The sequence below is a fragment of the Siphateles boraxobius genome, unplaced genomic scaffold (assembly GCF_051911475.1).
Source record: "Siphateles boraxobius isolate OS27281-9 unplaced genomic scaffold, OSU_SipBor_1 8, whole genome shotgun sequence".
NCBI classification, from domain to species: domain Eukaryota; kingdom Metazoa; phylum Chordata; class Actinopteri; order Cypriniformes; family Leuciscidae; genus Siphateles; species Siphateles boraxobius.
The window spans coordinates 6,422,123-6,440,619 of NW_027509208.1; positions in this window are offsets into that span (position 1 = coordinate 6,422,123).

The following is an 18,497-nucleotide window of genomic DNA, read 5'->3' on the forward strand; positions in this document are numbered from 1 at the left end:
ATTGATGATCATTTTAGTGGGTTTAAAGAAACGCAACACAATAAACATTGCACAAACCTTTTAATATTTGTTCAACAGCATTTCTGAAAAGTCCATGATAATTGGCTAAAAATGAAATACAATAAATGAGATTACACACCCAGAAGGTTCAAGTGCCTAATATGAGGCCCACAAAACATCTTAAACCCCTGAAGCAAGATCCAGATGTTTAACTAAGCAGAAACCTAGCCTGAGGTAACGGCCAGCTGTTAATAGTAGATACTTTCTGATAGACAGGGTGTGAAAACAGAGAGGGGTGACTGGTCAGAACGAACCTCTTTTCTTTTTTCCCCAGCTTCTGTAACAGATGGCTGGCCTGAGGTGTGGATTTTTGCAAAGCCTCTCTCGCTTTCCCTCACTCAACAGGATTGTTATATCTTCACAGCTAAAACCTCCCCAAAAACAGTTGGATGGACACTTAAAACTGAAAAACAAGTACATTTGGCATCAACACATTTTTTTTCATAGCTAATCCAACCTCTAGTTCAAACACACTTATAATAAACCCAAAACGCATGTCAGTTCAATTCCATTCCACCTTTGATCCATCCTGTAAAAGTTCAGCAAGTAATTAATGATACTCTGGCCAATGGAAGGTCACACAAAACATGTCAGAGAGCCAGAGGCTTCCTACTGGGAGAAACTAAATCACCTGCATCCCAGACATGAACCTAACCTAACCTCTTCTTCTGGGCTTTACTGCACACTAATAATCACTGGCATCAAAGGCACGCCGCCCCTCAGACTGTAATGTCTCTCTAATGACTTTTAAAGGGTATTTTTATGCTTATTTTACAGTTGCCTGTTGATGTTCAAACATGCTGAGTTTTTTAAAACAGCCTGTGCTGTTTTACGGGATGTGAAATGACAGTTTTTGAACTGCCCTCTCTGTTTTAGGTAGTCATTCTGTGTTTGTGTGGTGATATGCAGGTCTGTTACAGGAAGAGTCTCAATGGAGATCCAGGTGATGACAGCCATGATATCAGCTCATAGGAAGTGGTGACGGATCCTGAGCTGGACAGACATAAGGGCTTTCGGGATGAGGGTGAAGGCAAGTGAGATAGACCACCTGTTCAGGACAACTATCATGACACTGCCAGCTTCACTATAAAGTATGAGTAATTAAATATACACTAGGCCTACCAATCAAAAGTTTGGGGTTGGCGAGATTTTTGTTATGTTTTTGACAGAAATCTCTTGTGCTCTCCGAGGCTGAATTTATTTGATAAAAAAAGAAAGTAAAAACAGTACTTTTGTGAAATGTTATTACATTTTCAAATAACGTCATGTGTAATTTGGTGTCAAGGCTGAATTTTCAGCATCATTACTCCAGTCTTCAGTGTCACATGATCCTTCTGAAATCAATCTAATATGTTGATTATCCTGAAACAATGGGAAAGTCACTTTTGATCAATTTAATGTGTCTTGGCTGAATAAAAGTATTAATTTCAAACAAAAAATTTCAAGTAAATATTTCAGGCTAGACAAATGTAGATGTTTATTTTATACTGGATGTGTGGAAAATGATGCATAAACATTATGCAAATGAGCAGTTTCAGCATTACAGGTTGACAGATCTATAAGAAATTACAATTGAAGCGCAATGCAGGGACTGTGAGATCATTCAGGTCCATTATTTTGGTCAGCTGACAAGAAAAACTTAAAGGGCTATTCACCCAAAAAGGACAAATTTATCATCATTTACTCATTCTCATGTTGTTCTAAACTTGCATGAGTTTCATTCTTTTCTGTGAAACTCTCCCTGTTTTTTATCCATACATTTAAAATGACTTGGGTCCACTGTTATTTGGACCCCAATGTTCGTCTAAATAACATCTTTTGTGATAGATAATTTAAGGTATACCGGTTTAAGAGCAACATGATTGTGAGTAAATGATGATAGCGATTTTATTTTTGGGTGAACTAACCCTTTAACAAAATGTAATCATACCAAAACAGGAAGACAGTTCGAAGCACAACAATTGAACTTAAAAAAGTCTGAACAAAACAACAAACTGACCTTTATACTGGCCTATTTGCTCAACTCCAAAGTTATCTGATTTCAGAATCAAGTGATTATTTCATTTCCTGAGATAACTGCGGCAGTCTTGCAAGCTCGTTAAAGTCTTTTCGTCATATGCTAATTTTGGAAAAGCAAACACAGTGGCTGGAGGGAAAGGTCTATTGTTGCCAGACTAGAGCCTGTTCAAATGCAAGCGGTTCAAGTAAAATGAACTGCTTTGTTATCAACAAAATCTGGAATCTGAATGGAGAATTCAAGGCATCGACCACAACATTTATACTACCATATTAGCATTATGCGGAGCCGGAGGCTCGTCAAATTAATTATTATTTTATATATAGTAACTGTAGTCTACCTTTGGTGTGAGTGTCAGAAGACATGCCAGCAATAGGAACAAATGTTTATGCAAGAGATTCAGAGCTATTTTTAGGCTATCAGTATGCAAAATATAATGGGATAAGTGCCAGCTAGCTCTCAGTGTTCTAGGTCAAATGGGTAAAACGTCCAGATTTGTTGATGTTATCTCAAAACACACTTGAACAACCGTGCAGTGGCTCCTAAACTTTCTTGTCCAGGTCTCTGTCTGTCGCCATGAACTTTTATCTGATGGTCATGGCTCTTTAGCTATTTGCATTTGGTTCCTATTTGAACATTACGAGGCCACAAGGAGAACCGAGACCATCATATGAAGTCAGACGATTCATGCTCAGGAAATGAGGGTCCAATTATAGTGACCTCAGGGGGCAGTGACCAGCCGGGAGACTTAAGGAAAGAAACATGGAGGATAGAAAGAAAAAGAAAGAGGAAATGTAAGAAATTGTGCATGAATGATATGGTGAGGTTGTTTAATGTGCATTTGTGTAGAATGTTACTTCCTGTTGACTTCCCAATTTAAGATATATAAGGGGGTTGAGAGAGGAAGCAGTCAGTTCTTCTCCGCATGCCCTTCTCCAGATGGGACCGTGTCAAAGCTGCTTCATAAAATCAAAGAGCGATTTAGGCAACGCTGTAAAAGCCAGGTTGCTCCTCCTATAACTCTGGGCCGAAACTAGAACTGGTTAACAATCCCTCTGCAGAGCTGATGATATTTATTAGGTGAAATTTAATTGAAAGTCCAGACAGTGGTTAAGCTTTTGATGACTGGGGTTTTAAAGATTATTTTATAGGATGCTGTGTTTAATGCTCTCGCTGAACTGATAGATACAACAACATTCACACCTGATAGGATGTTTAGCTGTAATATGATCTTTAAGCTTAAAACATGTAAAATCACTGTAAGGAATGATCCTGAGGAACTTTTGCTTATATATCATTATATATATTTTACAACATTTATATATGCCTAGGCCTATATAAAATAAAATAAAAATGTCCTTCTTGTTGCACCTACTTTTATATAGAATAGTGCGTATATATATATATATATATATATATATATATATATATATATATATATATATATATATATATATAGCCTACAATTTTGCTCATTCTATATAAATAAATATATGAAAATATTCCTTCTTGTTGCCGCTCATTTTACATTTCACTGGCAAATTCATCAGTAAATTCATTTTTTTGAATAGCAGAAAATTCATTTTCTGCACCATATTTCCAAACACATACAGTTATACTCCCTCTAGTACCCCTGCTGAGCTGGTCCCCATTCTGCATTTGCATTACATCGAGTAGATCTCATCTCCGCCTTCACTTTTGTCTGCCACCTCCATCTAGACACATAATGAAATTGTCTCGCTTGTCTACCTGATTTAATGTTGTTTAACAATGCTCCAGTCAAAGCTGAATGCTGAGGGAAGGGTGCTTGAGGTGATAACTAAAAATGGGTGCAGTGCAGCCCTCACCTGGTTGACATAGGCTCTAAAATGCTGCTCAGAGGCCTTTGCTCCGGTTAAATACGGTGGTAGAAACCTGACTTAAGATAAATTTGGTAAATCAAGCATCACAGTCACAGTCTTTTTGTATTTCTAACAGAAAGATTACAGACAGCATTACCAGTGTTGGCTGATTACTGGATTAATGACTATAATGAGCTGTTTCTTTTTACTAAATCAAGAACATGCGTCACAATGGCTGTAGTGTGACTCCCAAATAAATGACTCTTATGAGCTTGTTATTCTCAGTGAATCAAATACCTATAGAGCACAACCAATGTAGATCCACTCCCGAACAAATGACTCTAATGTGTCAGTTCAAACACTCACTTCTTAAATCAGGGGTTGGGAAAACTTGTTTAAAAATTAGAGCCACAGCAAAAAAAAAAAAAAAAAAAAAGAATATAATAAAAAATCAATAACTTTTTTTAAGTCCATAGACAACTAAAAACAAACAAATATGAAACAAACAATAAACTAGTTGCAATATGGAATTAATTATTGTTCTCCACTTGTTTGTGACACAGTTTTATATGCTGCATCTGATTAATCGACTACACCCACGCTCTTTCCTTTTCATTCACTCCAGGAAGCCTCTCCACCATGTTTGTTTGGGTTATTGTAGAACCATGCAACCACATGACCCGTGATTCAATCTCCAACTCTGATCCACCCAAAATCTTTTCCAAAATAGAATCTAATAGTATTTGCATTCTGCCCAGATCCTGCTGTATGGGTCAGTGATGCTGGATGCAGTGAACTGAGCACTCCCTTCTGGCCTGGACATTTAACAATTCTTACACTTAGCATTGGGATCCTATTGTGATCCAGATATGTGCTATTGCAAGGGTGAAGTCAATAGAAGGGACATTCACACACAACAGAGATCAATATACCCATTATTCTCATGGCTGCTTTCTCCACTGTCTAGCATCACAGTTGTTGGATAAATTCAGATTACAGGGGAAAAAAGCTGAATGCAGCTGTCTGGTCTGAACTTTTATGTTATAATATGATTTGAATGTTTGCATGCAAATAATTGCATGAAGTTTACTGGTACCTTAACCCCAGCAATGAAAAATCATTGGAACACACCCCTTTGCTGGGGAATTGCTACTTTGAATTCAGGTTGCCTTATGATATTTTTAAGCAGTGGTCTGTTTATTTGGCCACTAAAGGGCTTATTCTGTTCTGCCAGGTTTTAGTTTTAATTTGACCCTTTTCTCTGAAAAAAGAAAGACACTGTTTCCTCTGAACCTGCCTTTTCCTTTTTGCGTTACCCATGTTGTTTTATAGTTCAGTGCGCTTCGCCTCAGTCAGGCATAGTATTTTTTAACATGTCTGTTTACAGGATCGACTAGAAAAAGACAGAAGTGTATTATATAGGCATACACTAAGGGTGCTTTCACATCTGTAGTTCGGTTCATTTGGTCCGGACTAAAGGCGAAAAATTATACTTTGTATCATTTTCAGGCGTTTTGGTTCCTTTTCACACCACACTGATTGCTCTGGTCCGAATCAGATGATGAGTTGATGAAACGAACCAAAATGCAGTCACATGACAACATCCACATCACTCGTCGGCCAGAGGTACCTGCACTTCGATTGGTCAGAATTAACGTGCGGGGAAAATTCCAGAGCTCCCAGAAGTTACTTGGGAGCTAATATGTTCATCAGATCAAATTTCTATGATGCTCCAAACCTCCTCAGAACTCCACGTTTGTCCACGAGCTGCCATGCTATGCAAACTGTCAACAAACATTAGTCCTCATCCCATAATGCACAGCGCAGCTGACAACGGCAGCTGGTTTAGTCCAAAAATGCGCAGTACTTTGGCAGGTGGGTCTGTTCGAGGTCGGATCACGTTCTCACCACAAACAAACCGCTCCAGAGTTGTATGTAACAGGCCGCTTTTGGTGCGCACCTGAGTGCGATTGCTGCTTTCACACCTGCCCAAACGAACCGCACCAAGGGGGAAAACGAACTCTAGTGCGATCCAACCGAACTAAATGAGGCAGGTGTGAAAGCACCCTAAAGTTCAAAAGTTTGTGGTGACCCTCACTAAATCGCCAGTAATTTTTTTGATTACGTCTGATTCAAAATGAACCAAGAACTGTTATCATGATGTAAAATTTGTGAGACTTCCATCAGTCCATTTACTGATCTGATTTTGAAATTCTTTCATGTTCACCAAGGCTGCATTTATTTGATCAAAAATAAAGTATGTTTTATTGTGAATTTCAAATAACTGTTTTCTATTTGAATATACTTTATAATGTAATTTATTCCTTTGCTGAGAATGCAGAATTTTCAGCAGCCATTACTCCAGTCTTCAGTGTCACATGATCTTTCAGAAATCATTCGGCAAATCGTACATATTTTACGAATTGCCCCAGTGAGGTCATACGAATTCGTAAAAATTAGCCACCCTTTACTCACTTGTAAAATTCGTACGAATTGGTCGTGAGATAGCGTTGATGATGAATTGATCCTTTTTTTAATCAATATTGAAAACAGCTTGTGAAAATTGTTAGGATTCTTTGATGAATAAACATTTCAAAACAACAGCATTTTTGTAAAATAATTATATAAAAATGTTATATATATATATATATATATATATAGAGAGAGAGAGAGAGAGAGAGAGAGAGAGAGAGAGAGAGAGAGCGAGAGAGAGAGAGAGAGAGAGAGAGAGAGAGAGAGAAATTAACTTTTGGTTAATTTAATGCATGGTTTGGTTCATTTAATTAACTTGCTGAATTAAAGTATACATTTCTTTAAAAAAATTCGTACTACCTCAAACATTTGAACAGTAGTGTATGTGGTAAATAGATCGTAATATATCGTATATCATTAATAGTTTGTTTTTCACAGCATGTTACTGTTAATGTTCAATGTGAATAATTTTCACACCCGATGTTAAAGTATGTAACTTTTTTACTCTACTAAAGCATAAAATTACCATAATATGTTTGCAGATATTTAGGAAACATGAACACTTCTACAGCCAGTTACTTTACACGTTCCATGTTGTCAGTCGGTTTTTGTTTTGGTCTGTGTGATGTAGACCCACTGTCAGTTCACCCAATAGTATTTCGACACATGGGATGTCAGTTGGCAGGAAACACAACGTATTGCAGCCTTGGAAAAACAACGATCTCCGATATTTTGAATTTGGACTGCAGTACCTATTTCAACCACTAGCTGTCATTCATACAGACAGCACCTTTCATGGTTCTATACACCACACAACATCTATCCATATACAGTATATAAACTACCACTCCTGCTCAGTTTTTTATTGTTACTATTTTCTGCATTTTGTAAACTCTTAAATGACAGAAATTGAAGTATGCACTTCAAATATGGACTCATATGAACAAACTCAAAAAATGGGTTTAAAATTTAAATAAATAAAAAAATTTAAACGGGGTTGTCCGTATTTGACCCAAACATGGGTTGAAACAACCCGGCATTTTTTAAGAGTAAGGGAATTATGTAGCGATTAAAAAAATTGTCCATTTGTATTTGGAAATCAAAATCATGTCATCATTTACTCATGTCATTCCAAACTATGAATGTCTTTTACACACAAAATATATATATTTATTTTTATAATTTACTGCTTATGTCTACTCTTTTGCATGTAATTACAATAAATGGGGACTGAGGTGTTAAAAAAATGTTTGTGTCCTTTTTGACGCTTGAGTGCTTCAGTCCTCATAAATGATTGTAGAATTTTCATATTAGGCCATAGTTGTTGTACCGCTATGTAAGTACCAAAACTTGCATTGAGATTTATTATACTCGTTTATTATAATCAATTCCCAACAAAATCGAAACCTCACCATTCTCTCTTCTCGGATTTGATGCAGCTGTGGACCTCTTCACCTCAGCCTGGCACTCGAGGTCTGCACCCCTGCATGACGAACAATGGAGGTATTAGAAGGCCCTGTTAAGCTGCAGCCCTCTTCAAACAGGCAGCCAGCATGGTACCAGATCCAAGCCTTCAGCAGCTGTGCTAACCCCCATTCACTTCACTGACAGAAATCCCTGCTCTCCATCCCAAAGACTGCTTAATGCAGGGCTCTCTCAAGTGAAAAGAGTGTTTCTTATGTCTTTATTATCTCAGAAAAAGGACACACAGATTCTTTTTGTGCCAGTACACTTTCATTTGCCAAAGGCAAGCAGTCTCTTTTTTTTGTTTTGTTTTTTTGAAAAGGGTATCAAAGAGAGAAAGGGGGTTTTATAACAAGCCCGTAGCAGAGAGAGCAGGTCTTGTAGCCTGAAACGTCTTATGTTTCACTGCCTCTTTTCCTGGTATCTGACGCTGGGGTGCCCAGCCTCCACGGTAATTAGGCTGAAAATCCTTCAGTACAGGGCCCCTGCATAAAACACTCTTTGATGGGGAACTTGATTTCCTCCAAAAAAAAAAATAATTTGGCGAAGTTGGCTTATGCCCATATAGATCATCCCCACCTCGTTCCTTATTGGATTTTGACCTACTGTACCAACACACTTGTGACACCCTGCCCTGTGCTGGTACATAGAAACCGATTGGACATGCTCTATAAATCATCGCCCACATCCTTCTAGTGGAGAATGGAAAAAATAAAATAGGAGACAGGCCTGCAGCCCTGGAAGGAAGGAGGCACAACTGGAATGCATTTTGCCAAAGGAACAGGGGATATTAAATACATATCAGCAGCTGGAAGTGTTCAGACACATGGAGGAAAGGTGTGTGTTGCACTGGATACAAGTACAAGTTACAACATATAAAGACTGTATTACACTGACATATCTTTCTGAGATGATAATCAATATTATTATGCAGGATCTCTCACATGGATGACATGCATTTCTAAAAACCCAAAATATACTGCTTTTCAATGTGATTAGTTACTTATTTTTCCTCATAAATATTTGCAATATAAATATATTATATATACATTGCCCAAAATCTATTTTAAATACACCTATATGTCCATAAATACATATCTGTGTGTGCGTGCGTGCGTGCGTGCGTGCGTGCGTGCGTGCGTGCGTGTGTGTGTGTGTGTGTGTGTGTGTCAAATAGAAATGTATATCAAATTTAAAAATATTATTATTGTTATTATTATTTTGCTATATGGTAATTTCAGGTGTCTTATGTTTTCTGGAAATGATATTATATTGATCACTGCTATTATTAGACATTTTTTATTTAATATTGGACATATAACCTGATGTTGGACACTGCATTAAGCATGCTCTTTTCCAAACTTTCCCATTATGATCAATTAAAGTTAATCCTTAAAACCACTAATAATTGAATAACACTGCTAAATGTTAACTTTAGCAAATCTCAAAATCTCATACTGTACATTATAATGGATTTACTTTAATAAGATTGATAGCACTTAAAATTATTGATTTAAGTTTACATTTTAGTAAACAAATTCCAATTCCAAAAATAAGCTGAGAAACTCCTTTCACATAACAGTTGATATTCCATTGTAAAAACCTCACTGGTCATTTCATCGTACCTTTCTGCAACTCGCTGGGGCAAGAATGATGTTTGAGCCCAGCATGACCTGGCATGAAGGAATGATTTTTATTGGGACAGTTTTCAGGCAGTGAGCCCAGCAGACGGTAAACTGTTTTAGCATAGGCCTAAACAAAAAAAAGCTTTTGATTATTGTCCAACTGCTGCTCTCAACAGCCATTGAAGGAGTTCACCTTGAAAAGACCCCCTCTCGGTTGTGCTTTCACTCCTCTTTCTTTCCACTACATTTTGGATTCTCTGATGTGTAAATCTGAATACAGGATGTAGCCATAAACCAGACTCTCACGACCACGCTTGCAAATTTCAGCTATCAAAACTGAGTGGCTGCCATGAGAAAAGCACAACTCTTTTTTCGCTTTCAGTCTGAACTTCCAAACAACCGAGACGTGATCGGCAAGGGCTCTTCTGCCTTTTCATCTTCAAAGGCATGCTATTAATAATCTCCATAAATAATAACAGGTTGCCAGGAGTATGACGTAGATGAGAATGTCACAGTATATGCCCTTTGTCTGTCTCTGAGGGCACAGTGTATAAAGCCTGAACCCATTCATGACTAAACTGCTCATATATGAAATACATTAGGGTCCATCCTGTTATGCAGTACATTTACATTGCATTTTCATCTTAAAATACACATTTAAGGGGACATGGAGGTGAATTTTATGCTGTTGCCATTATGTTATGATGTTGCCATGTATTGTCATGTACTATGTTTTTTTTTTTTTTTTTTACTTTGAAATAGTCTATCCTGTTTGATATGAATTGTAATATAAAAATGCAAAAACATTATTAAAAAATCTTAAAATTCATGTTGACAAACTGACTAAAAATAACTGTCAACTGGCTGAAAATAAAGAGCTCAAACATAACTAAAGCTTTTATATTTCCATCCCATATATGTAAATAATAAAGCTATATTTAATAAAGGTTAACAGCAAATGACCAGACCAACACAAACATTCATTTTTACAGTTACAGAGTTCAAAAGGTGCCGCATTACAAGAACGACCTATTGATAGTTTTACTAATGGACAGGCCTTGGGAATTTTACTGGAACAGGAAGAGAAAAGAGAAAATGTTTGGTTATGCCATACCGGAGAAGTAGTGCACAGATACTAGATCTCCACGAAACATGTTCAGTCAAGCTACTTTTTCTTCAACCACAAGCCATTTATTCTACATCTCTCCTTCTGTCCTACTTTACATCTCTAGTATAATAAATTAAGAAACTGTGCCCAAGTTGCTGCCGTGAATTAATTGGCATTAATAGATAATGAATAAATGAGTCACTGAATATTGTACCATTCTATCTCTCTAACTTCCTCACACATTTTAAAATCTTCAGATATTATAAAGCGCTTCCTTTCCTTCTCTCTCTGTGTACATGAAAAATGTTCACATGTAAGTGTAGATGACCTGGGGAAATTACTGGTGTGCTTGACACGAACATGCAAGATCCCCATCTATCTCTTCTCCTCTGCTATTAGACACTTAATCTGTCATCATGTCAGCTTTTTTTCCCATAGCAAGATCACTTGACACGCAGCTGATTTTACCAGCGTAAGATCAGATATGTGGAATGAAATGATAGCTTAACGTATTGTGGTGCAGGGCCATCACCACAACAACCACAATGACATACTGCAGGGTGAATTTGAGCTGATGTCATATAATACTTTTAGTTGCATTTTAAGGGCCAGATTTATTAACAGCTTGCTCTAGCGCAAACCCTCTTTTGGCGTTAAAAAACTACTGTCAGGATTTTACTAAAGACACACATTGAAAAATTAGAGCTGAAAAGGCATGGACATGGTTATTTTTTTCGGCTGACCTATTTGTAGGAGTTTTCCGTTCAGAAGCAAAATGTATGGGAGGAGAGTATTTGAATGAATCATGCAAGGTGATTTACAAAGGCTTGCGCTAGTGCATTTATTGGTATTTGTGGTCATTATGTATATGATCCGGCTGCGTCTGTGTCCTTTAATTTGTCAGTAGATCCCACGCAGAACTTTCCACTCCCTGTGCTTTTATTGAATTGTGTTCTCACGCTAATTTGCCCTGTTTAGTAAATCTGGCCCTAAATTTCCAGCACTGACATTTCTTTTTTCTTTTTTTAATGAATAATTTTTTATAAATGTTTTATATTATATTGTGAAATTTGTAATAGCATTGACATTTCAGAATAGTTTTTTTTCTGTATGACCATTTTTATACATTTGATAAAATCATACATTTTGCATATTTTTATATTGTATATATGTTTTATAAAATGAAATGAATTACATTTAAATAATTTAATATAAATTATTTAAAATATTTTAGTATTTTGTGAAATTTGTAAATGTAACATGTTATATATTTTATATACTTTATAAAATGTAAATAATAACATTTAAATAATTTAAAAAAATATTTTAATATATAGTAAACTTTGTTCATCTAATATAGAAAACAGAATACTGTATATTCACCCAAAATCTTTGAAAATTAGAAATAAAGTATGAAAATTTCAAAGCTCAACTCAAGTGTTACTTACAGGGCAAGACCAGAAACATCTAGGCCCTGTTTTTAGCATAAGTCTCAGGTGAAAGCCCCGATATACTTACGGCGAAGTTCTTTTTCATTCTTCGCTAAAGGGTAAAAAGAAATAAGCCTACTTGAGCAGCGGTATACTGTCAGCTCACGCTGCTGAGAGCAACATTTAGATGAATATGTAAATATGTGCTGTGCGCTTTTCTCTCAATAACAACAGAAAAATACAACAAAAATGACAGCTTTGAGAAAACAGCAGTTATAAAGCATTTGATCATCCACGTTGTGATATGTTTTCACCAATTCGCCACTCTAATAAAGTCACGTCACATTTATTAATACAGCACCTTATGCAATAGATTATTTAAAAGCAAGCAGCTTTACAGTATTAATCATGAACAGACCGTGTCAGTGCCTCTTTCAATTAGAATTACAACTTCAGTTTTTACTAAGCTGCTCTCTTGTGTGTTCGTGTTTTACCTGCGGACATCTGACCATGACGGACTAAACATGAGTACTGGAGAAGATTTGTTAGTCAAAGAAGGCAGAGCCTCTGCGCACACCAACTTATTACTTAATTGTCATTGACCAATGGTAGTTTGAAGATGTTTACCAGCCGAAGCAAACTCTGGAAAGTTTGCTTTGGCAAGCTGTTTCGAACTTCCGAAACGAACACCAGTTCATTATTTGATTTTGCTTGAAGTATATTGGGACCTTGAGCCGTTCACAAGTCATCATGCAGGTGAGACAGACCATTCACACCTGGTATTACCATGTGAAACGCCTCTACTGTGATCACTTGAGATCAGATTTCATCAAGGGGATTTCAAGAGTGCATAGATCATTGTGTTAAAAAATGTTGATAAAGCACAAAATAGCAGCACAAACATTTTGGACCTCTGTCCACCGTTCAGGACGGATGTTAATGCCAGGTGTAAACGGGGCCCTAGTGCTAAAGGAGTCTTCAGAGTGCCTAATCAGAGTCAGTGTGCCCACCTCCCCACCCCCAAATGTAACGGGCTAGATTAATCCCTGCCTCTCTCGCTCTCTGCCTGTACAGAGGGGTAGCAGGAGCTTTGCCTTATAATAGCGGCCATTCATCATTGATGCGTGGGCTTTGTGTCAATAGTTGTGAGGGAATACTACCGTCTTCTTCACACCTTAAGATAACACTGAGTTCACAGTGGGAAAAAAGACATGTTTCTTACAGTATATGTTCTGAAAAGAATAAAGACATATTGAATGCTGTTTCCAAAATGGAAGGAAATTAAAGGTTTAGAGTGGATGCAGGTTGTATGAATGCACAGTATTCTATTGCCTATTGCATGTGTTGTGTTTTTGAAAATGAAAATGATTTTCTTTGCCTGAGAATTGAATGCACTTCACAAATAATACAGAGTAAGCAGTCATGACCAACTGGGGCCAATTTAGCTCTTAGACAGGCTTTTTCATTCAAGAACATCTGTTGAGGTATATTGAAAATACTGTTTTTTTTAAAGACTACAGGAAATAAGATTAAGGACCTTCTAAATATAAGTCGTATAAATATAAGATCTTAACTATGTCACAACATAGTATAATGTTTCAGGAAAAGTGGGCTATGTTATTCTAGAAACACTTGATATTCTGAGCAAATGCGTGGAACTATATACTGTATTTCATTTCTTGACATTGACTTGCTATGTCATTCTGGCAGAACCTCCTTTCCTCATAAATAAATGTGAGGCTGCTGAGATTATGTGATAAGACAGAATGACTGACATTTGTAGAATATAGAGGGGGAAGACACTTAAAAGGCAAAGGAAGATCTTTGATATGGAGAGGTGGAAAATAGCGATCTATATGTGCATATTTTAAGGTCATGCATAGAATACCACCAGACCGATATTTATAGTCCTTTATCTGGAAATGCCAAACTAACTATTATTTAATTATAATTTGGATGGTAACATATACAAATTTGATTTCATCTGGAGGATAAACATTATTATTGAGAATGTCTAAATGTCTGAAACAAAAAGAATACTCTTATTCTGAGGTAGAGATGAGGACAAAAATGATCATTATTCTTGCTGTCAACATGGCTTTTTATATTTAAGTTCTTTAAACACTCTATGGGGTAACAATACCTTTTATGACTTTGATGAGACAAACTAATAACAGTTCAAAAGTTTGGGGTTGGTAATTTTATTTACATATTTTTTAAAGAAGTTTCTTATACCCACCAAAGCTGCATTTAGCTTACCCGAAATACAGTAAAAACGGTAATATTGTAAAATATTATTACTATTCAAAATAACTATATTTTATATATATATATATATATATATATATATATATATATATATATATATATATATATATATATATATATATTAAAATTTAATGGCAAAGCTGAATTTTCAGCAGCCATTACTCCAGTCTTCATTGTCACATGATCCTTCATAAATCTTCTTCATAACCTTCTGATATGCTAATTTTGTGCTCAAGAAACATTTAATATTATTATCAATGTTGGAAACGGTTAGGCTGCGTAATATTTTTGAGGAGATTGTAATATATTTTTGTCAGGATTCTTTGTTAGAAAGTTCAAATCATTTATTTGCAATAGAAATATTTTGTACCGTTATAGTCTAATCTGTATCTAATTATCCATAATTACCTTTATTCTCACCTTGCTGAATAAAGGGGGGGGTGGGGGGGGGGAGACTTTTGAACAGTAGTGTACATATTCAACCACTTTATATACACTAAAAAAACATTGACACAACATTTCTCTTAAATCCCATAAAAAGAAGACCAAAGAGCACCTCAATTCTCTGTGCTTGGGTATGTTTGCAGCAGTCAGCCACCCAACACCCCAGAGCCATGTCTCAGTCAGGTTCATCAGGGTTGTTTCAGGCTCATTAGGGCCAGTTAATGGGAGCATGGCTTTTTGGATGTGGGGGTGCTTATAGAAACAAAACTGCACACTCACACACAGCATCTCGTTGAATGATGTGTACGAGGATTGTAAGGGACTCTGAGGACATGAGGTCTTTTCCAAGTTTAAAAAGATCAGTCATAGTTTAGTCAGCCTATTAACCGTTTAGACCTGATTTAGAGAGTTAAGTCTAGTTAAAGTCAAAATCAAATTACATTTAGCCCTATTTTCTTTCTTAATCATAGTCTAAAAATGGAATGATGAATGAATCTCTGGTGTATGTTATTCCAGAAATAATGTCCTCAGAAACTACTTTCCCTTTCTGCTGACCTCACTTTAGCAGCTTGGATATGGATAACCCATAGCCAATTAGCTATTTTGCTGTTTAGAAAATTGCGTTTATTCAGGCTTTTATGTTATGCACACTTTTAACTACCCAATCAAATCCTGACGAAATGAAGTATATTGTTAATTAACAATTAATGTCACATTATACACGCAAAACAGTGTGGAAGTGCTATTCATGTTGACTTTCAAGTAAAACGTGTTTAAAAATCAACAGACAGCAGTGATAGTTGTGTGTACAATTGAGTGTGAAATTCACATCACTTTAAGACTGCATTTATGTGCTGCTTTGTAATCGAAAAGAGCTTTGTAATCATCGCATTATTCACTTCAACAGCCATGGGGAGCACAACTCCCTTGGTGTTTAAAAAAAAATCGCAAGGAAAGAGCTCTTCACAATTCACTCCAATTTTGTTAAATACCGCATTTCAACAGCAGTATCCCCCCCCCCCCCCCCCCCACCCGGTACTCATTCGTGTGGCGTCTCACCGTTTATTAAACGGTGAGGGAGTGTGAGTGCTCTTAATGGATGTTGACGTGGTGCCTTAGATAAAGTGCAAGCTGTGGATCTTGTTACGTGCAGGTTGTTCTGAATAAGCCCACCTGCAACCTCAACTTTAGCCTTTCTGTGTTTGTCATGCTCGGGCTAGTGCACCTCTCTCCCACCGCACCAGGTAATTAACTGGAATGTCAACACGAGATGAACTGCTGTGAAATAATAGCTTCTTTTATCCAGGAGTCGTGATCATTATCTTTGTATTTTTTTCTTTTCCTACCCATCTCCAGTGCTGTCATCCACCCCTCAACCCCGGCCCCTCCTCACCATTGTCTTATTTGTTCACAATTGATGACATCCTCTACTTACCTTTAAATTAGCATGCCCTCAGGATGAAGTGCTCTGAAGAGGCTTGCCGAGGAAAGGAGAACTTCAATTTTCAAGTAGCTGTGAGCAGTTTGCGAATAAACCAGTGACAGCTTACTAATTCTGTGGTTTTCGGGAACAGCTGGAGTTTCAAGGCTGCACTGTAAAATTTCACAGAAAGAAGTGTCGAGCGTTAAGGAAGAAAACATTTCTTAACTACTTGAAACCTTGTTTGAGCTGAACTTCTCTTCAAGGAATAGTTCACCTCATGTCGTGCCAAACCTGTCTGGCTTACTTTCTTCTGTGGAACACAAAAGACTGCTGGCCTTTATTTTCGATGCAATTACAGTGAATAGAGACTGAAGCCTTTAAGCTTAAAAAAAACAATGCAAACGCACCTGAAAGTATCATAAAAGTATTCGTTTTAACTTGTGAACAATATGCCAAGTCTTCTGAAGCATATGAAAACTGAAATTTCAAAAGTCATTATTAACTGATAATCTTTAGCCCAAGTGGGGGTTAACATCTGCTACTGTATTACTGAGATTTATGAACTATATCGACCAATTCCCAGAGAGCTGCCAGTAGTTTACCGTTTTTTTTTTTACAGGATTATTTTTTACAGTGTGTGTGCTACAGTATATAAAGTACTTTATATAACGATTTGTTTTAACAATCGTGGCACTAATATATATTTTTTTCTCTAATTGTGTTTCAATGTTATTCTTCACTAAGAAATGGTATATGGTCAATTTTCACTCAGACATTTGTAAATAGTAAATTTACAAATTGCTATAAAAAATTGCAAACAAAAAAACAGTAAGTAACAGTGATTTAAACATCGACTTTTGAAGCAGAAAGCCTGAAATAGAATTTTCTTGTAAAACATACTTGTGAGAATGTGATTTTCAGTGACCAAACAAAGTCATGGACCCCTTTTATGGTGTTTTTGCATTGTTTTTTTTTAACTTAAAAGCTATGTGTACCTTGAATGGAAAGCAGTCTTTAAAATGTCTCTTCTTGTGTTCCATGGAACAAATAATGACAGAAATGTAATTTTTGGGTGAACTATTCCTTTAGATTAGTTTCACATAACACATAGGAAAGCAGCTCAGCTCTTGTTGCACTGAGAATGGCTGCTGTGTTAAAAGCAAGATTGTACTTCTGATTCTGACAAAGGCCTGGACTGATTCCACTCCTTGTAAATCTGTAAAACTAGGTCAAACATTCTCTCATCACAATTTAATGGTACAACTCAGGTAGTGATTTGGATTTAATAAAATGCCCGAGGCACAACAAAAACTGATCATCACAAGTATGTTTGATATTTACCCACCTTGCATGTTTTTGTACCTAGATAATAAAGCAACATTTTCTGATTGATGCCTTTCATCTTGCCCTTTGCCACCACATATGCATGAGGCCTGTAGCTATGACATGAAATCGGCTCCAGTAATCGATAGTTTGAAAAGGGCACACAGACACACAGAAATCTATGTCCACCCTGCACCTTGTCGAGCTTTCCTGTGGTGTCAAGAAAGAAAAAAAACTCTCCCTCAGGCAGTGCAATCCATCAACACAGGCCCTGGCCTTCAGACTAAACACACTCTCATTATAGTGGGTCAGGGCCCCATGAGAACCTCTGAATACATGTTTACTATTACTGCAAAAAGCAGCAAACAAGTGCACGGTACATACTAGTGATCAGCTTTAGGCTGCTACTTTCAGGGATGGTTTAACCAACTTTGATTAGTGAGCTTATTTAGATTTTCCCTGGTATTCGTTTTTTTTTTTTTTTTTCAGGTGACCCACCAACTAGTTTGACTTTGAACATATGTAGTTTAGTTTTGCACATTCTTTACTGCTTTATTTCATGCTACTTGACAATATAAAGCCATAAACAGGCAGGTTTTTAACATAAATTGAGCAAGCAACTTTTTCAAAGTCAGTAGTAGTTTAACTTGAGAATTCTAAGTTGTTTTTTGCCATTTATCTTGTTTACCTCACTACTTTCATCATTTTGACAGAGAGGCACTGAAGAGATTTTTGCAAAATCCTGTAAATAACTTCAACAGCCTACTCCAATTCACATGGAGATGTTTTTGTAAGAATAAGAGAGCAAGGTTACGATGTTGGAGTGTAATCTGCCATTGCATTTGCTGCATTGACAACGTCTAACACAAGCACACACACCAGCGTGTTAAGTATTCTCTGTTTATCTTCTTGTGAAGTTACTCCTGCCTGCCAAGCATCAGACCTTGAAAGTGTGGAGACATGGGGTCAATTGCATTACAGTATGTATTCCACTTCAGAGGCTTCTTATCTAAGACTGATAA